Raw genomic sequence first — 19,439 nt, 5'->3', positions numbered from 1 at the left:
TTTAAAATTCCACTGACTCAGAAGTGGGTGGCGAGACACGGGAGATCTATAATACCTAAAGAAAGCTATCCGTTTACATTCCCGTTCATCACAGTGATGTCTGAACCACGTCATCAATGTCTTTTAAGTTCATGTCATGTAATAGTAAATAACCAATAAATTTCACAACAGACTGTGAAATTAAACATTTCTTTATTTAGATAATTTACGCTACATTTGAAAAGCCAACCACTCAGCATGCTATTCAAGAATGAATTATTAGCAAATAATATTTTTTATAAATGTTTTTAAAAGAACCATCTTAATGCTTACCAAGGCTGCATATATTTGATCAAAAATACAGTAAGCACCGTAATATTGTGAAATGCTATTATAATTTCTATATATTATAATAAAATCTCTTTTAATACACTTTAATATGTAATATATTCCTGTGATGGCAACTTTCAGCATCATTACGCCAGTCTTCAGTGTCACGTGATCCTTCAGAAATCATTCTAATATGTTGATTTGAAAATAATTATCTTCAATACTGAAAAGAGTAAAAAGTAAAAACTTGACCCCTTGGAAAAGACCAAGAACCTGATGCTCTGATGTTGTCTTGGATTAAAGAGAAGGCTTTTCTGCCCAATTAAATAAACATTCAGCTGCAAGAAGGCAAATCCTGCAACTACAATCCTGCATTACCTGATTAGATATACTGCTGATTTTCCAGGAGGACACGTAATTGGACAAGACAGGGAAAAAGTAAAAGGCTGCAGTGGAAAACTGCCTCTGCGGACAAGGCAAACGCAGCAGACATCGCTCTGCCAGTCGACATCAAGCCTGTAAAACTGCATTACAGCTTCCGGTTGTCAAATACCATGATTATCCAAAATTAGTGCTTTGGCCACTCAAGCTTAAGGCTTTTAAAATAAACCATAATGTCATGATTGTAACTCCAGGCCATTTACTGTAAGATGACTTTAGAAACAAAAATAAACCGAGTAACTTACTGGGCTGTAAAGACTAAGCATGCATTGTTGTGGATGACAGTTTGCAATGAAAGAACTTTTCTGCTTGAGAGTAAAAGAAAACATTAGCACCAGGTCCAAAGAAAAAAAAATGAAAAGATAAATTATGTTAGACTTAAACAGGCTACTCTACAATTTACTCGGTGGAGTCAATAAATTTAATGTGTTACAGCATAATTTTATGAATGGCTGATTGATTCTAACTGAATGATAAAATTCCACTTCTTTTGCTGAACTGTTTTACGTCTCACAAACATCATAAGACAACATGAATCTTGCCTTGGAAAGTATAAAAGACTTGGAAATTGTGGATTGAAATGAACTTGTGCATTTTGAATAAAAAATAGAAAATAAAAGATAAAACAGAATCCTGCATTTTTTTTTTGGGGGGGGGGGGGTATTCTAATTTGCATTGCAATATATGGAAGTACAATATGGATATACAACATAGCGGTATATATATAATAAGAATGAGTCAGTAATAGATATTTAAGTGCACAATGTCAAATTTCCCCTATTTTTACATTTAGATACCTTTTGCTTCATTTAATACTCACTTAAAAGTTAATATTTAAACTGCTAATAACTCAAAAACACTGTTAAATGTAATCTTTAGCAAGTAATATAAAGTATGAAAAATGGATATTCACTATGAGATTTGCTAAAGATTACATTAATAGTGTTTTTAAATTATTAGTATTTTGAAGATTAATAAGTGAGTAAATATGTACAATTCCTTCATATTAACACATTTTATGAACTTTTCTTGAGTTTGCGTTAAAATAATTACCAGCTAATTAACCAGAACTTGTATTGTGCATCCCTAAAGTAAAATGTGTTGTGAACAGCAATTAACACCCTAAAATATGCTCAGCATGCATTAAATCTCCTCAACACTAATAGTTAACCATTTAAGATAAATCGTGGATAAAAAAGATAATCGTTCCCTCCACCGCCTGCACGGTACGTGGGTGTGTATGTGTAATTGTCTCCTCAGGTGTAACATGAGAGGATTTGTTTTGACAACCCACAATTCCAGGTGCCAAAGCCACAGATATCTGTGACAGACAGACGCAGCCTGATTATAGAGGCTTTAAGGGCTACTTTAGTGCAGGAGTAAATTAACTACTTCTGTATACAGACGGCCCAAAGCTAAAAGCAGCTCACGTAATGTAAACATCAGAACTGTTACCTTTGTGAATTGTCTACAAAAATTTCCTTCGAGAGAGCCAACACTCAATCTGATTAAGGACTTCTGTATTCTTTGCCTGTACATGTACGGAAATAGCATCAAGGCACGAAGGTGTGCGCGTGTTTTGTAGCAGACAAATGACAGCCAATGCAATGTATTTTGATGACAGACGAGCTGGCTGGCGAATGTATCAAGCTGCTTAGCAACCTCCAGTGATAGCAGCTGCCAAGTCTTCTGTCTAACGCTCTTGCTTGAAGAGAGAATTATGGATAACTTTACTGCTTCTGATACGCTAATTTGAATGAGCAATTGATTCAGTTAAGGTCGTTTACTAATAAGAGCACCAGGTATTGGTTTAAACATAAAACTGTTCTGTCGTTTACTGCCGCCGACGATGAATTAAAGGGCCGATCAAGGAGAAGAAAATGGAAGAACACAACTCAATTGTCCAGAGTAGGATATCAACTGCTAACACTGCAATGAACAGGCTTTTGCTTTTTTTGCCCCGAGTCGTTTTGCTGTTGATGACTTGTCTTTTGCAAGCCATGCACGGACACTGGCTTGCACTTTCCGGACGGTGCGGACAGCCGTGTCAGGTCTTTAGCAAGCGATGCATTTTGTAAAGATGAGTTCTTCTGCTAGTGCTGCATTTTTGTTTTGCAAGCGGAAGCTGTATCTTTGCCACCATGTTCATTCCTGCATGCTGCAGGCAAGCATCCGCAGAAGTCTTTTCCCCCCTGAATTCGCACCGCATGAAAGAGCAATTAGATCTGTGGCCCAGTTTGCGGAGCTGGCCGATAGATAGTAGACCCAGTCGATTTTACAGCAGGAAAGGCTCTGCGGGAGAAAGAGGCCTATGCCATCTGGAGGATCTGCTGGAACCTTCTTTCAACAAAGAAAAACGCAACCTGAGGGCAACTGTATACGGGAGAACTATGGTTCTTTCATCATCGTCCGTTCAGAGCTGGAACCGAAAGAACGGCAAGCATTTATTGAGATATCTGCCAGCAGTTGATGACCACATCAGAGTCGTCATTCAACAACAGGTCTTTGAAGAATCCAAGCAATCCAAACTGTTCAAGCAGAGTCAGTTTCTCACAGATTTCACACAGAATAGATAAACAAAATCAGTCTTTATCTCCTTTTGATTTTTGGAGATGTTTAGATGAAGCAGACTGAAGCATATCAGAGCTTAATATTGAATAAGTTTGGAAACTAATTTTTAAAAACTAATTTCTAAACAGGTTTCCATTAAAAAGATTTCCATTCAAAGATTTGGGTAAGTATTTTTTGAAGGGGTCATATGACGTCTTTGGAGTGTTACAAGCTGTTTGTGTGTATAAAAGATCCATAAAGTCACAAAGACTAAAGTCTCAAACTCAAAGAGATATTCTTTCTAAAAGTTAAGACTCATCCATGCCTTCCTAAAATGCCACATTTAAACACGCCCCCACATATCTACGTCACTGTGTGGGAAGATTTGCATAACACCTCCCAAATGTATACCCAAAGACAGAAGGCATTACTTTTATTCTTGCTGTAGTATTGTAACCGCCGCCATGTCGTGGAGATGCTGTGTGTTTCCAAATATGGTAAGGGGCGGAACATTTCTGTCCAATCACAATGCCCTGGATAGCAGGCCAATCAGAGCACACCGTGCTTTTCAGAACGATGAGCTTTGATGTGTTTCTGAAAGGCAGGGCAGAGAGGAGCAACAATAATGAACGTTATATGTGAAAAATAATGTTTTTTTTTGTTACCTTAAACCACGTAAACACATTGCATTACACCAAATACACAAAATAATGTTCTTTTTAGCAACATCATATGAATACTTGGTCAGCACAAGAGACTTCTTTCAAAGTCGTGGCCTAGTGGTTAGAGAGTTTGACTCCTGACCCTAAGGTTGTGGGTTCGAGTCTCGGGCCGGTAAAACCACGACTGAGGTGCCCTTGAGCAAGGTACTGAACCCCCAACTGCTCCCTGGGCAATGCAGCATAAATGGCTGCCCACTGCTCCGGGTGTGTGTTCACGGTGTGTGTGTTCACTGCTGTGTGTGTGCACTTTGGATGGGTCAAATGCAGAGCACAAATTCTGAGTATGGGTCACCATACTTGGCTGTATGTCACTTCACTTTCAAATTAAATGGTAGTATATATTGTGATTTAGTAGATTAACCTTTTGCTCGTATTGCCCACCTCTAGTCATGACAATGAATACTGTATTGTGCATGACGCAAAAAAGAAAGATAATTCTTTAACAGTTTACAGAACTGACCATCATGAAAATCATTTAGGTTGTTTTTTTGTTCGTTTTTTTTTTTTTTTTTAAACAAAAACCAGATACAAATAAGAACCGGATCTCAGTGTGGTCGAGTTCAGTCGAGGGTCTCTGACAGTGAACAGGAAGCAATCTTGAAGCGCTTCAAATCTGCGCAGGGGTCCCTGTGGTCTCTTTACACAGTACAGTAATGTGTAGTTGGCCACTGCTTGAACTGACATTACAATGCGGACAGGAAAGCCTTGCATACATCTCTTTAATGAAGCGAAAGTGAAGCCGCACCACGTCTCTTGGCAGTGTTAACCTCAAGCTCAACTTTTGGCCACCCTGGGTTAACCTGCCCTGTGATCATTGTTTCCTTCCTTAGACTTGGCATTTCTTAAAGTAGGGCCCCCTCACCACTCTAACTGTGGCTTTCTGAACCGGTGCCAGGCCACACTCGATGCCAAGGATTACACTCTAGGTCTGCTGCCAGGCACACGCTGGGCTCCAGCGTGCAGAAACCTCCAGACAGTGGTGAAAAGAACACCATCCTCTCCACATAGCTACAGTCCATATCCTCTGACGACACGTCCTCAATATCCTTGAGATCCACTTCACTGAGGGTGCTGGTAAGAAGGCACTGATCTTTCTATTAACTTTAATTTGTCAGGTTCATTAATTGGGTTAAGAGCGCCCAGCAGTGCGTAACCAGTCAACCCCGGTGATAACATGGAAAACCCGCTGCATTCCATCACAGAGATTTCAGTGATACCATGCCTTCTGACATAAACAGAATCTGAGTAGGTCACAATTCACTGGTAAACAACTGGAGCAACTGTTGAACATGAATTAAGTCTTCTTTCTTCAGAAATTTCTACAGAACTTACTTTCCTTCCCTAAATTACTTTCCCTTGTGCCCCCCCTTTTAATTAAAAAATAGCCTAGAAAAAAATATTACAGTAGCTGTGTTTACATGCACTCAAATAATCTGTTTATAATCCAGTTGATTGATGGCTCAGTCAGACTGAAAAGTCAGTAACACTTTAGTATAACGACCAATTCTCACTATTAACTAGTAGTTTATTAGCATGCCTATTATTAACATATTGTCTGTTTATAAAGCACATATTCTGCATGACCATATTCTACACCCCTAATCCCACCCAATACCTAAACTTACCAACTACTAACTATTAAGCAGCAAATTTGGAGTTTATTAAGGAAAAAAACGTAGATAATGGTTTGTATTCATGTAAACACCTCAATCAATCCGAATGACCTCAATCTGAAGAAATTTCAAAGTGTGAACTGATGAAATTTTGATCGGAATACATGCAATGCTTTTGTAAATGAATATGTGTATTGAATTTCCACATTTAGGGCTCAAATAGACGACTTTCAGAATCTGAAATTGGACTGGATTCATTTCAATTGACAAAAAATTAGTGTATGTAAACAAAACCCTAATGAGGCACTTACAAAGTGAAAGGATTTGTAAATGTTAAAATACTGACTGTTTCAATAGGATAGCCACAAGACACAAACATGATTTTAGTGTGAATAAAATTGCTTACTAACTTTTACTGCAACGTTATATACAGTTTTACGACTAGTTGCCAAAGCAGAACAAATCCACAAACCCCAAAACAACTGCAAAAATTATTGAAACATACTGTAAGATGTCATTTTCAACAAAATAATGTCAATGCTTTTATGAAATTCAAAAGCTTCACATTTCTTCTCTTACATCCAAAATTTAGCTCTACAAATTTTCAGTGTAAGTGCCTCAAAGTCTTATTTTTTTTGGAGAAAACGAGGGATGAGTAAATATTTCATTTATTTATTTAATCAATGTTATGCCACAAATGCTATTGTTTGAGCTCAACCCAACCAGGAAAATTCCTTCAGCTATGGTACATTCGCTTTGTGGAGCTTACATGACCTCCATTATCTTAGCAGTGAGCCAGTTTGTGTAAGGCCACCTTCACAGTAAATATCTGTGGCAATAACATAATGTCACCAGCCAAAGTCAAATCAATACGTACTTGAGTAAAGAAAGAGCGTCTTGCTTGTAAGTGCAGAGAGACGTATTCAGTGCCCGGATCAGTAACACTCCTTCTGCCTGCCCTTAAACATTTCTTAGAATAAAAAGGAAATGTAATCGCAACTGAGGTCTAGCGATGTGCTTCTCAATCCATTCCTACAGCTCATACACTACACACTTGAGCTTATTTAATACATAAACATTCAAGCTGGTAAACACCTTACTACTTTTCCAGTTCATTAACCAAGTCAGACACGAGTAAAAACATTGAAGTTGTAGAAATCATAGAAATCGAAGTTTGATTCTAACTGAAAGCAACACTGACACTATTTTTCATGTCTGATGTCGTAAAGCTGCTTGCTTTAAAGCAATCTACTGTATAAAGTGGTACATAAATAAACGTGAAAGGAAGTGCAGAGCTGCTGCAAACATCCACATCCCTATGATCAGAGCCGGCGCCAGCGCAGCACTGATGAGGGGGCGGCTGAGGTGACGAAAGGTGGCGATGACATAGCACAGAGTAAAAGTAAAAGTAAAAAAAACCCTTGGTGTCCCATTCACGTATTTGTCGGTCCGATATTACTACAACTATTAGAATACAGGGTTCACACAGAGTTTTGGTCGTGAGGCAGGTCAGTGCAAGTTCTAGAGACGTGTTTTAGAAGCTGAATTTCTTTGAACTTGAGTGTTTTAGAATGATGTAGGCTATAATGCACAAGAATTATGTTCGAGAAGCTGCTAAAGACCTGAGACGAAAGCACAGCATACAAGACGTCAGGTAGCGCATTTACATTGAAATACAATGGAAAAGTACAGCCGTGGAATGAAAAATGCGTTCTGAGTGAATTAACCTATTAAAAGCTACTTAGCAAATACAGACGGCAGAGTACTGAATAAAACAAAATCGCACAGCCACCAAATTCAAAAATCTGACATCCAGGAAATAAAAATTTTAGGCAGCAGTTTTACCACAAATATAGTGGTATAGTGATACCACCACAACAACAATTGTGTCTGCTTTACAATGAAACACAAGCTCATTGCGACCAATTCCCTGACATAAATACATTCATTGCGAGCCATTTAACAGCATCATTTTAAGTTAGAACAACTTGAACAGCAACAAACAATAACAATACAGCAAAATAATTAACAAACTACAATCATCTAATCCTCTATTAAACATGAAACAAATATTTCATCATAGCTTACTCAGTAGTGCTGCTTTCTTAGTTGCACCGCTTGCACAGGAATTTGTGTTAGAGTAACAATTAAAATGCAAATTTGTGAAACGGACTGTCCTAAATTGTTGCTATAGTAGCATCATATTAATGCTAGAAAGCCTATGCATCTGCCAACTATATTTTTTAAATAAACCATTATATTTCATAATTAAAATCTATTTTCACACTCATCTTGGGTGAGGGGGCTGGATAGTCCGAGTGAGGGGGCCCTGGCTATGATCAGATGCTTGCTTAACTGCTGTTTTCTCAAAGCTGTCAAGTTTGTTGTGTGTTTATTTTGTTATTGTTTGGAAGGCGTGCAGCACAAATTTGCATATTCATAAAGCAGTGTGGATGTTTGCGAACTGCTTAGATGTTAAAAAATTTTACCCAAACGAAGAATTTTAAAGTATTTAACTTCGGAACACAAATTAAGATTTTTTTTAAGAAATCTGAAAGCTCTACGATCCTCCATAGACAGCAAGGATATTACCATGATCAACGCAGAGAAACGTATCAATGACATCGGCAAAACAGTCCATGTGAAATCAGGAGTTCAACCGTAATTTTACAAAGCTACGAGAATACATTTTGTGCACAAAAATAGCATAATTTATTCAATAAATTAAATTAAATAATATCCTCGCTGTCTTTTTTTGTGTTCCGAAGATGAACTAAGGTTTTACGGGTTTGGAACGACATGAGGGTGAGTAGTTAATGACAGAATTTTCATTTTTGGGTGAACTTACCCTTTAACAATGAGCATATCAGGGCCTAAAATGTTCACATTCAAAAATTAGTAAAGAAAAAAAAAATTAAAAAAAAAAAAAAAACACCCAATCCAAGACATTTTCAATATTTGGATGGGCTACATTTTAAAGTACTCTAAGCTATCTAGACTAAACCAATACCCAACAGTCTGAGAGCCATCATGGACACACACAGCAGGCTCGTTAGGCAGAAGTGGGGGTTGTTGAGAGAGATGTGTGTGTAGCAATCCTGGGTCAGACTCTGTGTAAGGACGGTATGTCTGTGAGAGGAAGCGGTGAGTGGAATAAACCTAGCCATTATAACTCAGCTCATCTGGCACTGTGAGGCCTCAGGCCTGTCTACCCACTGTTACCCTGGCAACACACTCCTAAACTTACATTCAGTATCATTTCAGGAGTACAAGAAACAATTACTGAAATTATTTTTGCTTTGCTTTAAATGCGAGGCATGTGGAGAAGTAGATACAAAATGTTTTAGGCAAGCAAAAAAATTATACAAAAAATAAAAAGTGCACGGCTATAAATTATTATTATTTTTTTTAAATTCTAATAAATAAATAAAAATGTTAACAATTTTAAAACTTTTTTAGTTGATTAGCATATACTTAAATTAATGTGAATAATTATGAGGTATGTGCAGAAGAAAGAAAAAAATATTATACAAAATGATAAAGTTATTACAGCAGTAAATTTAATTTTATACCAACTACTAAAAAAAAACTCAAATTAAACAAAAAATGCAATTAATTAGTATATAATTGGAATTAATTTGATTAAGGGTGAGGCATGTGGAAAAGATACTAAATGTTTTAGGCAAGCACAAAGAATATATACAAAAAGATAAAAAGTTATTAGGGCAGTAAAATACCTAATCCCCCCCCCCACCAAAAAAAAAAATGTTATTAATTACAATGGAATTAACTTGATTAAATTTGAGGCATGTGGAGAAGATACTTATTGTTTTAGGCAAGTAAAACATTATACAAAAGTCAAAAAAGGATATTGGGGCTATAAATTTAATTTAAAAAAATTATAAAACATTGAAGAAAAACAAAACAATTTGCAACTAATTTAAGTATAATGGAATTAACGTGATTAAATGTGAGGCATGTAGAGAAGAAAAAGTGTTTTATGGAAGCAAAACCAAACAAAATTCTAAAAAAAAAAAAAAAAAAAAAAAAAAAAAAAAAAAGTAAAATATTAGGGCTGCATGATTATGACAATAATCACAATTGTCGATTATTCCCTTGAAATTGTAATTGCGATTATTAATTATGATTATCACAATTTACATTAAATGATGTTTATACCATTGCAAAAAAAAAAAAAAACATCTTAAGCACGCAGAATAACATAAGTGGACTTTGAGCGATTAATTGCCACTTCGAACGATTACGTAACTGTGGGATCCTTAATTGTAATCGCGATTAGAAATTTGATTAATTGTGCAGCCCTATAAAACATGAAAAAAGATTAATCTATTAATTAAACATTGCAATTAATTAATCAATTGAAAGCCCTACTAACATCATACAATGCTATTTTCTGACTTAAGTCACCGCTTATTATTTCTAACTACAGCTTTTTTGACAAACTCCAGCTGAAGCTTTGTAAATATGCTTCCTGAGAAAAGCACATTACTGTTGAATGTGAGCAGCAATGTCATTTAGGCAGACCTGGTTTCCTCCCTGCCCTTTGCTCCCAGTGTAATTTGAGATGCGACTGAAAAAAGGACCCGTGCACACTGAACTGAATGAAAGGTAGAGAGAGAGAGAAGGCATGTTCACATTCAGCTGCCATCTAACCTAATCAAGCCGGACAAAGTCATAATTTTCCAGCTTTTTTCTAATTAGGTTTAATTTGGTTACAGTAATTCTAACAAGACAGAGCTACTGTGTCCCGGTAACACACACGTCCCACGTTACGCATTTAAAAATTAGGGTGTTACGTCCGTATCTTTGGGATTTTTTCAGTCAATGATTTTGGTGCTTATGTTGTCAATCTGATGCCATCTGACACTGATTTGACTTGATAGTGGCTCATATGATCATCCCTCTAACTGACAGACTGCATCTTGTCACTGTAGCGTGAAAATCAAACAGCCTCGTGACAAATTTCTGTTCCTTTCAACCTTCTGCTGAGCATGCGTGGCGACCGGGCTGCCCAGAGCTGAAGGCCTGTGACTGTGGCGAAAGCACTTTGCCGGAAGATCAAAGTTCAACAATCAGCCTGCGATTCACTGTGATGGAATACTTCAATCAATAAAGCGAGTCAAAGGTCAGCTGATCCAAGTTGAAATCATGGATCTGGACTGCTGGCTGGTTGCATGTGAACTACCCATCATGTGACCACATATGCCATATTTAGATTCCCACGCTTGACGCTAAGCCACAGAGACCTAGACGGCATCTGCATACATGCATGCTCATTGATGAGTCCTGCCGGTGTATCGGCACACCCGCACACACAGCAGTTTGTATGGGAATACATCTTACCACATCATAGCATTCTGACAGCCTTGGCTGACTGAAAACATTCCCTAAATAAGTCGGCTACTACTACAGGATGTCAAGAAAGCTTTTACTACAAAAGGAAGCACATGCTTTCTGACAAAATCTGCATACTGATACTAGAAGGATTCTGTATAACAGAATTTTTCTAAAGGCCACACCGCAGGGATTTGACATTTTTTCTTAGTACACAGAAAAAAACATACTGAGTTTGAGTAAATTTCAAATTTCTCTCAGAAATTATTAGTAAATTCAATTTCACAAATAATTACAAAGAAATGGCAAATAACACATTGAATAAAACACGAAATTTAGAGGTAGAAGTCTGAAATCATTTTTCCTGTAAAATGTACTCCAATAAACTGTAAAATTTTGTTTAGTATTATTTATATACTATTGTAGTGTTTGTTAATATTTTGAATTAGCTTTTATTTAAAAAAAATAAATAAAATTAGATTTTCGTTCAAATGTACAATTCTAGATTAAGTAGATTTTTAGTAATTTTGTATGCGGTTTTGTTATTTTTATTATTAATTTGCTTTATTTTTATTTCAGTTTTAGATAGGGATGTAATTTTGTAAGACTTTTGCCTGTTAACAGTTAATGCACTCTTAACTTACATGAACTAACAGTGAAAAACTGTATTAAGAAAGATTAATAAATACTGTAATAAATGTATTGTTCATTGTTCCTTTGTGTTAGTTAATACATTAACTAACATTAAATAGTGGAACCTTATTGTAAAGTGTTATCTTAATATTGAATATCAATATATTCCTTTTATCCACTTCTATGTTACATAATCAGACATAAGTTTTTTTTTTTTGGCTAATTATCCAAATAATTTATACAAAGCTATTATTATCAGAGCATGTGAGTAGCAGAGCATAGCGTCATGAGAGGGTAGCATCATTTTAGCAGCGTTGCACAGCTGTACTACAGCAAGTTACAGCGCAGTAGCGCTACTGCAAACAGGAACAAGTTTACTACATAGAAATTTCCTGTCAGCATGTTATTTGAACGGACTTTGCATGTTTGGTGAGGATGCGCGGTACACAAAAACATTCACAGAGCGGAATATTGAGCATCGCATCAAAGCGTGCAGTGATGAGGAGAGTGAAACCTGCACACTGAACACTGCCAGGTGCACCTATATATCCATATCCATATATATATGCATATATGCATAATTATTAGCATTATCATTATTTATTTATTTATTTTCTTCTTATTCTAGTTACAAAAGTGATTTAGTCAAGAGCAGTGAGAGATTTTCTCTTACTGTTGTTTGATTAACATGAATGGCAGACAGGACGATTATTGGACAGCTTCCTCTTTAAGACCGAAGTCCGGATCCAATATACTGTTACATATGTGCTTTCTTCGCACAACTGTTTACATTCCCTTAAGACCTAAATGACTGTGTTTATGAGGATCCTTGCAAAGCCGGGCATTTGGACGCATATAAGTGTTTATGCAATCATTCAAAGCCAATAAAGCCGCAAAAATAATCAGGAGCTCTATTAGCAGCTGATGCGCGTCTTACACACTCCTCTCACACAGAAACAGAGACAGCGCACGCATATAGCTCTGTTGTTTGTGTTTCAACAGCCTAAAATCAGATGTTTTAAACTGCAGTGCTTAAAAACGCGTGCAAACATTACACTTTCGTGACCACGCGCACTGCAACGTGACGTGAGCGTGTGTATGCTGTTATTCACGCGTCTGCCTGCATCCCCGTGTAATGCATTTGAGACTGCAATCATTCAAATTATGAAACAGTATTGCCGTAAACAATGTATTTTGTGGCACCACGAAATAAACGATAGAGCATAATATGAAACGATAGACTCTTTTTATTTTGTCCATTCAATATATATCGTCATATCGCACAGCCCTACACCACGAAATAAACGATAGTGCATAATATGAGACGATAGACTCTTTTTATTTTGTATATATATATATATATATATATATATATATATATATATATATATAAAGGCATTTATGAATATTTTCGGCTCGTATTTTCAGCAGTTTTTCTATTTCGGCTGAAAACCAAAAAATGCCATTTTCGGTTGATAATTTTAGGTGGCCGAGTTGCCAAGACAAAATTTATTTAGTAATTTATTTACATTTTTAAGTCTAAGTTGAAGTATTTCAGCTTTTTTTTATTTACATTTTTAAGTCTAAGTTGAAGTATTTCTGCTTTATTTATTTTTTAATACACTGAGGATTTTGTGATTTTTATTGGTAAACAGCTAAATAAATAAATAACTGGGTTTGAGAAAAATTTAAAACAATTACACAATATTTACAAAGAAATGGCAACACAGTCCATTATTTTTGAACAGTCTATTTCAGTAGTTTTGAATGTGCTTTTGTTGTTTTTATTTCAGTTTTTGAACTTTCATTTCTTTAATTCAGTTTTTAAGTCTAAGTTTAAGCGGTTTATATTTGTTTAAGTTCAAATAATTTTTAATAGCCTATTTTAATTTTAAGAATAACAAGTTTGCTTGCATATACATAAAACTATAAAACAATACTCTGTGTTGTTCACAAATCAAACTAATTAAAGCAATGGACACATTACTCTTATGCTGGGCTGTGGGAGCATTTGCTCACCACACAAGCCCTACTGTGGAATGTGTCAGCATGATGTAAGAGGTGGGTAACAAAGCTAGCATGAACTGAACTACTGGTCCAACAGGCTGAGTCGCACTACTGCAGCACTGATGCAAATCTGAGGTGAACACCAGCTGTCAGTGCATATGCTCCAAGCTTGGGCATTCAAGCAGATAATTTCTTATAAACCACCAATGTAAACCAATAGGGTTTGGTTGCTGAGAACCTGTTCTTATACGGAAACAGGTTCAAACAGAACTGTCATGACATTCAGTTCAGTTAACAGAACAAATTGAAACTAAATACTACTTTCATTTACTAGTTGTGCCGCAACGCTGCTATACTGAATCACAAACATATAGCAACCATTGCAGTCCGATTGCCAAACGAATCACTCTTATGGACCAGTATAGTAAATTTTTATTTAATGCCATGTCTGCATCTTAGGCTATTTTCATGCCAAAAGCTATTTAAAAAAATATAGTATATATTAGTATACTATATATTTATATATACTTACCTCGTGATTTGCGATGTTATACTAATATATATATATATAGTATAACAAATAGAATTTTAAAAATAATATATATATATATATATATATATATATATATATATATATATATATATTACACAAGATTTTTTACGTGAACATATAAGGACCAGTTCTTTATAGTGAATCAAAAACACTTCAGCTTGAATCAGTAAGTGGACACTCTTACGGAATCACTAATGTTTTGTCATGTGTGACACAAAATGAACCAAGAATTCTATCAAAAAAATCATTTTTAAACACACATTTTAATAGCATATTAAATTTTGTGTGTGTTTGTAATTTATTACTGGTTTGTTGTAACTTTTCTGATAAAATCTAAGGGCTGTAAAAGCGAATGGTATTTTTTATTTCCAAATATTTTAATATTATTTGACATTAGTTGATGCATTAACTAACATTAAACAAAAATGAGCAATAATTTGCATTTATTAATCTTTGTTAACGTTAGTTAAACACAAATACAGCTTTCTGTCTATTGTTAGTTCATGTTAACTCAGGTCAGTTTATAAGTAATTTTCATTTTTAATTCATATTAATGTTAACAACTGGAACTTAACATATTTTTTAATAAAAATAAATCGTCAATGGCATCGTTAATGAACTAGAATCATTAGAGGAATCGAAATATAACCTAAACCATTCTCACAATTCACACTCCCAATATAGCTAAGTTTGAATGAAATTAAATAAGAGAGATGAAAGAGAGAGAGAGAGAAAAACAACAATAGAATGTAGACAAAAAAAAGTAAGTATTCAAGACCAAATTTATCTATATGATGAGTTACGACTTAAATGCTAAGGTGCATCTAAACATGACCTAGACCCAATGAACTACCCGGTGGCGTGACGTCATACACCGTAAACCCTCGTCACGGCGGCTACGAACTCTGTCGACCAAACTAAAAATCTCCCGGAGAGCTGGACGACAAAAGCAGCCTTTGCTCCACATATAAACGCTTGTGAAAATAGTGGAGCTCAGGCAAATCACGAGGTAAATGCTATTTAGCAGCATCCCCTGCTACTGGCGCCCCCAACTTTTCCTTTCTTCAATCAGTCGAGCTCCAGAAAACCGAACCGTGGCGTGCAGTAGTTTGAGCAAAGAGCTGACTCACTAATCTCAGCCCGCACAGAAACGAACGCGGAGACCGACAAATAACAACACGCGTTTACTTTCAGTAGAACGCGCCCGCGAACGCTACATTGTTGCTTTTAGCGGCTCGCTTCAGAACTGTTACAGTCCCGCTGGCTAACAGTGTAACACAAGCATTGCAGTGGAACTCCAGTCACACGTTACGATGTAACAGCTAAAGTTAAAATACCACTGAATATCGCTGGACCTGCCTTCCTCGCCTACTCAAATGGAGCCTCGCAGGCTAAAGCTAGCCAGGCAAATAAGAGGGGAGAGCTGGCTAAACTTAATCGCTCAAACCCGAGCAGCGTGGGCGAATCAAGTAACTTAAAGCAGCAACACAACTGAAATGTTAAAACAATAACAGCCGTGCGTCCGCTTCAAGGTCGCTCAAAGAGATTTGTTTACACAACGACAACAGGCAAAACACAACTCTCTAACTTCGCAAAGTGGCCAAGCTGAAATAGCGAGTGTAGCTGGTTTAGCAAGCTAATGCAGGATACCGCCGCCGCGGAACTGTGATTGGATCCTGCAGCGAGTGTGTAAAAATCGCGTTACAAAGCCACCCCAAACCGCCATTCACCGGCAAACAATCAACATTTGCAACCACGTCGGACTTACAGTGTTTTGTTTCCTTTTAAATCCTGTACGTTATGTCCAGCTCTGACCTTCGGGTTGGTGAAACAGCATTATAGTTAACTGCCGCCGCCATGTTTCTGCTGCCTTATGCCTAACGATGGCTGGCTGCTTGTTTATCTCGCCAGAAAAACCTCCCCCACATATACTATGGGCACCAGTGTCTACTCGTTTACTCCAGCCTGCATAGCAACCTCGCAGTGAGCAACGGGGCAAAATGATGATACAGCAAACGTAAGGACGAGGCTCACCCGTCGGATTGGATTCTATGAGTCTTTGTGTTTTTTTAAACTGCGAGGAGGAGATGTTTCATAATATTATGGGAGGGAATCAAAACATTGTTGAATGGCCAGTTTACAAAAGCTTTCGCCTTTAAACCGGTGCTGTGGGAGGAAAAAGTGTGCCAGAGTGGTCCGGTTACGAGCCGGTGTTGTTGTTATTCCAAACCCAAAGCGATCTGCACTCTATTATCAATGTCATAACAGCTTAATTAAAAATCACATTAGATGACCCACATGAAAAACTGCTTTCCAGACCTCCATACATCACATCCTGCGTGTTATGGTTTATTAGGACTCTTAATATACATTTAATCTACATTTGTTAGTAAATAAAAACTTTTTTAACGAAACAAAGTACAAACGTAACATCAGAACCTCTTCCACCAAGTTAAGGCCCTGACAATGTAAGAGAAAATTCAAGAGCGTTTGGGTCTGAGAATAGCAAACGGTCCATTTAAATCCAGTTTTATCCACCATTGGTATATTTTTTTCGTCTTCTAGACATTGAAATAGTTCTTTGAAGTCTCCCGAGTCTACTATGTACTGAAAAACAATCAATATTTGTGGATTTTGTCACATCACTGAAGAATATGTTATTATATATATAGCTTAATAATAAAATATAAATGCAATTTAAATGATTTTTTTTTTTTTGTATTTATCAGACATTTCCTCGGTTATGAGTCCACATCTCTAGCCGTCGTTTAAAGGTAATGAACATCTGTGAAATACAATGAGAAGAAGCCCCTATAAGGGTTTTTCAAGTCTAGTACTCCACCGTGTATCATAGCTGCATTCAGCGCCGGCGCTGTGGTGGGGCATTCGAGGGCCGTGCCCCCCCTAGCGGTCATTGATGCCCCTCCTAAAGGGTCATGGCGTGGCCCAAAAAAAATATCCCTTTTAGTATAATATTCAATGTTCAAACTGTAACTTAAATTAAATAAAATAAAAAGAATGGGAAAATGCATAATTTTGGTTGTTCATGGCACGTTACTAGGCATTCACTATGGGTGAATGCTTATTGGTCGCCGAGTAAACTTTACATTTGATTTGCAGCACGCGTGCAAAATCCATTTCAAATTGAAGAACAGTTTGTCCGTCTATATTATAGACAGTTGTTGGCAGCTAATTTAAAAAAAATTCTAAAAAAAAAAAAAAAAAAAAATGGATTTAAATGGTTTAGACCTTCGCAGCCTCGTCATCATCAGCAGACTTAGATACTCCGGCACAGTTACCATGGTCTATGAGAGCCGAGCTGGCGCTTCTTCTGCAAATGCTAGCTCCGGGCAACCGCCAAAAGATTTTAATACGCAGACATTTGTGTGGATGATGTCCAGAAGTAAGTTTTTAGAAACATCTATACGAAAAAACTTTGTCTGATGGGGACATTTTTTGCCGGTGTTTCAAAGCTTCAAAACTGATCAGTGTTTTATTTTTGTCGTCGTAATTGTTAATTATTTAAGTATAAAAATATATATTGCTATTTATTGTAGGCCTATTTTATGTTTTTTATTTAGCCTATATTATATTATATTATTATTTTCTGTCCTGTTCTGTTGTTTAGGCTATCTGTTCTGGGCCGGGTTTTCCCGATAACGATGTAGCCTAGCCTATCTTAGCTCTTAAAAGCGCTCTCTACGTGCAAGGTTATAAACATTAGCCGCACATTCCTCGCGCGTTTCCCAAAAATGTAGGCTACTGAACTTGTAGAACGCGAGAATAGGCTACTACGTGCTACTTGAGTCGCTGTCCATTCGCAAAGTGCTGAACTAGGCTATACTAACCTTATATGGAATCGTATTCTGAACGTTTTAACTAACAATCGTCATCTGTTGTGTATTAGGAATCAAGACAGGTAAAAATAAAAATAAAAAAATTATACAATGACATTCTTGTAATAATAAAAAAAACTCCATAATCACGGGAAGAAGGAGGCGGGAACCGGCGAACATTCAAATAAAACTTTAATAACCAAATAAACATAAAATAGCGCAACAGCCCCTCACGGTCGACTGCCACGCAAAAACAAAAACCAAACACAAAATAAACCCCAGGTCTGGTCCTCTCTCGTCCTTCGCTGTCGTCGCTCCTCTTTTGTATCCTCCCAATCTCCTCCGTGGGACTCGAGACCGGTGAGTGGAGCAGGTGTCGCTCATTTCCCAATATCCACGGCCTCGCTCCGTTCCACGGCTCTCGGCCCCCGCCCCACTCGTCACAATTCTATATAGATAGATCATTGGAGCTAACATTGGCATTCTATATAGATCATTGGAGCTAACTGACTCTTGCCGTATCCGGTGCAAAACAGCAAATTTCAGCGCTGTCTTCTGTTCCTCTTTTAGATAAAAACCCAAGTCTAAATCGTTCATTGTCATTCTATATAGATCTTTCAGATTTAGGTCTGGATTTCCATGCTACTATGATGTTGCCAATACGTCAAAAAATATTTATCAAACGACAGTGCCCCCCCCGCCGATGAACAATGCCCCTCCAGTAGATCTGCTCTGACGCCGACTCTGGCTGTTTAGATCTGGTATGTCTGCTCTTGTGTCTGTTTTTACTGTCTCCATATAGCCAAGAGCTCTTTTTCTGTTCTTGCAGTCCTCATTTAGTGAGTAAAGATAAACCCCAAATGTGTCAGGTATCCGATCAAAACCCACACGGCGACAGGTTGATTTCCTATATAAAAATACTTCCATGTGAACCTCAGCCAGCGAGCGAGATGAAGTCTGGGCGAATCGAAACGAATCCTACAGCTGCAACCCGTGTCGGCCAAAGGTCTACAGCGAATGTAACTTCTCTCAAAGGGAAATCTGCAAACAGTGACTTATGCAATATTCGCTGTTCACACTCTTTTAGATTGGCAATCTTGACAACAATTGTGAAAAGCACGGGGCTGCCGCAACACTACGAAAGAGACTGCACTATAACTTCAGAAAAACATTAATAGAAACGTTGTTATATTTGGTTTCATGTTTTATACTTTCGCTAATGAAAAATACCCACAACATACGCGCTGAGTGATTTGCGAAACCAATAAATATCAATGTGCTTACGATAAAGAGAAATCTTGGCGAACAGCGCCACTACATGGACAACAGCAACATTTTAAGGAAAATGAGCTCTTGAAGCAAAATTAAATAAATTAAGTTTTCAGTATGCTTTTTTAAAATGTATTACATTTGAGGATTA

General features: G+C 37.0%; 1 pseudogene; it reads right to left on the bottom strand.

Moving 5' to 3' along the window:
• LOC109058189 overlaps positions 1 to 16,104 on the bottom strand; it is a 96,246-nt pseudogene extending 80,142 nt beyond the window's left edge.
• Positions 16,105 to 19,439: the final 3,335 nt, after the last annotated feature.

Source organism: Cyprinus carpio, chromosome B24, assembly GCF_018340385.1.
Source record: "Cyprinus carpio isolate SPL01 chromosome B24, ASM1834038v1, whole genome shotgun sequence".
Lineage (NCBI taxonomy): Eukaryota > Metazoa > Chordata > Actinopteri > Cypriniformes > Cyprinidae > Cyprinus > Cyprinus carpio.
The sequence above is the reverse complement of the archived record's forward strand: the minus strand, read 5'-3'. Positions and strand labels throughout refer to the sequence as shown.